Source organism: Ooceraea biroi, unplaced genomic scaffold (genome assembly GCF_003672135.1).
Source record: "Ooceraea biroi isolate clonal line C1 unplaced genomic scaffold, Obir_v5.4 UnassembledTig82, whole genome shotgun sequence".
Classification (NCBI taxonomy): Eukaryota; Metazoa; Arthropoda; class Insecta; order Hymenoptera; family Formicidae; genus Ooceraea; species Ooceraea biroi.
The window spans coordinates 6,363-9,543 of NW_020825175.1; positions in this window are offsets into that span (position 1 = coordinate 6,363).

Below are 3,181 nucleotides of genomic sequence, written 5' to 3' on the forward strand. Positions count from 1 at the left end.
ACCTAACCTAACCTAACCTAACCTAACCTAACCTAACCTAACCTAACCTAACCTAACCTAACCTAACCTAACCTAACCTAACCTAACCTAACCTAACCTAACCTAACCTAACCTAACCTAACCTAACCTAACCTAACCTAACCTAACCTAACCTAACCTAACCTAACCTAACCTAACCTAACCTAACCTAACCTAACCTAACCTAACCTAACCTAACCTAACCTAACCTAACCTAACCTAACCTAACCTAACCTAACCTAACCTAACCTAACCTAACCTAACCTAACCTAACCTAACCTAACCTAACCTAACCTAACCTAACCTAACCTAACCTAACCTAACCTAACCTAACCTAACCTAACCTAACCTAACCTAACCTAACCTAACCTAACCTAACCTAACCTAACCTAACCTAACCTAACCTAACCTAACCTAACCTAACCTAACCTAACCTAACCTAACCTAACCTAACCTAACCTAACCTAACCTAACCTAACCTAACCTAACCTAACCTAACCTAACCTAACCTAACCTAACCTAACCTAACCTAACCTAACCTAACCTAACCTAACCTAACCTAACCTAACCTAACCTAACCTAACCTAACCTAACCTAACCTAACCTAACCTAACCTAACCTAACCTAACCTAACCTAACCTAACCTAACCTAACCTAACCTAACCTAACCTAACCTAACCTAACCTAACCTAACCTAACCTAACCTAACCTAACCTAACCTAACCTAACCTAACCTAACCTAACCTAACCTAACCTAACCTAACCTAACCTAACCTAACCTAACCTAACCTAACCTAACCTAACCTAACCTAACCTAACCTAACCTAACCTAACCTAACCTAACCTAACCTAACCTAACCTAACCTAACCTAACCTAACCTAACCTAACCTAACCTAACCTAACCTAACCTAACCTAACCTAACCTAACCTAACCTAACCTAACCTAACCTAACCTAACCTAACCTAACCTAACCTAACCTAACCTAACCTAACCTAACCTAACCTAACCTAACCTAACCTAACCTAACCTAACCTAACCTAACCTAACCTAACCTAACCTAACCTAACCTAACCTAACCTAACCTAACCTAACCTAACCTAACCTAACCTAACCTAACCTAACCTAACCTAACCTAACCTAACCTAACCTAACCTAACCTAACCTAACCTAACCTAACCTAACCTAACCTAACCTAACCTAACCTAACCTAACCTAACCTAACCTAACCTAACCTAACCTAACCTAACCTAACCTAACCTAACCTAACCTAACCTAACCTAACCTAACCTAACCTAACCTAACCTAACCTAACCTAACCTAACCTAACCTAACCTAACCTAACCTAACCTAACCTAACCTAACCTAACCTAACCTAACCTAACCTAACCTAACCTAACCTAACCTAACCTAACCTAACCTAACCTAACCTAACCTAACCTAACCTAACCTAACCTAACCTAACCTAACCTAACCTAACCTAACCTAACCTAACCTAACCTAACCTAACCTAACCTAACCTAACCTAACCTAACCTAACCTAACCTAACCTAACCTAACCTAACCTAACCTAACCTAACCTAACCTAACCTAACCTAACCTAACCTAACCTAACCTAACCTAACCTAACCTAACCTAACCTAACCTAACCTAACCTAACCTAACCTAACCTAACCTAACCTAACCTAACCTAACCTAACCTAACCTAACCTAACCTAACCTAACCTAACCTAACCTAACCTAACCTAACCTAACCTAACCTAACCTAACCTAACCTAACCTAACCTAACCTAACCTAACCTAACCTAACCTAACCTAACCTAACCTAACCTAACCTAACCTAACCTAACCTAACCTAACCTAACCTAACCTAACCTAACCTAACCTAACCTAACCTAACCTAACCTAACCTAACCTAACCTAACCTAACCTAACCTAACCTAACCTAACCTAACCTAACCTAACCTAACCTAACCTAACCTAACCTAACCTAACCTAACCTAACCTAACCTAACCTAACCTAACCTAACCTAACCTAACCTAACCTAACCTAACCTAACCTAACCTAACCTAACCTAACCTAACCTAACCTAACCTAACCTAACCTAACCTAACCTAACCTAACCTAACCTAACCTAACCTAACCTAACCTAACCTAACCTAACCTAACCTAACCTAACCTAACCTAACCTAACCTAACCTAACCTAACCTAACCTAACCTAACCTAACCTAACCTAACCTAACCTAACCTAACCTAACCTAACCTAACCTAACCTAACCTAACCTAACCTAACCTAACCTAACCTAACCTAACCTAACCTAACCTAACCTAACCTAACCTAACCTAACCTAACCTAACCTAACCTAACCTAACCTAACCTAACCTAACCTAACCTAACCTAACCTAACCTAACCTAACCTAACCTAACCTAACCTAACCTAACCTAACCTAACCTAACCTAACCTAACCTAACCTAACCTAACCTAACCTAACCTAACCTAACCTAACCTAACCTAACCTAACCTAACCTAACCTAACCTAACCTAACCTAACCTAACCTAACCTAACCTAACCTAACCTAACCTAACCTAACCTAACCTAACCTAACCTAACCTAACCTAACCTAACCTAACCTAACCTAACCTAACCTAACCTAACCTAACCTAACCTAACCTAACCTAACCTAACCTAACCTAACCTAACCTAACCTAACCTAACCTAACCTAACCTAACCTAACCTAACCTAACCTAACCTAACCTAACCTAACCTAACCTAACCTAACCTAACCTAACCTAACCTAACCTAACCTAACCTAACCTAACCTAACCTAACCTAACCTAACCTAACCTAACCTAACCTAACCTAACCTAACCTAACCTAACCTAACCTAACCTAACCTAACCTAACCTAACCTAACCTAACCTAACCTAACCTAACCTAACCTAACCTAACCTAACCTAACCTAACCTAACCTAACCTAACCTAACCTAACCTAACCTAACCTAACCTAACCTAACCTAACCTAACCTAACCTAACCTAACCTAACCTAACCTAACCTAACCTAACCTAACCTAACCTAACCTAACCTAACCTAACCTAACCTAACCTAACCTAACCTAACCTAACCTAACCTAACCTAACCTAACCTAACCTAACCTAA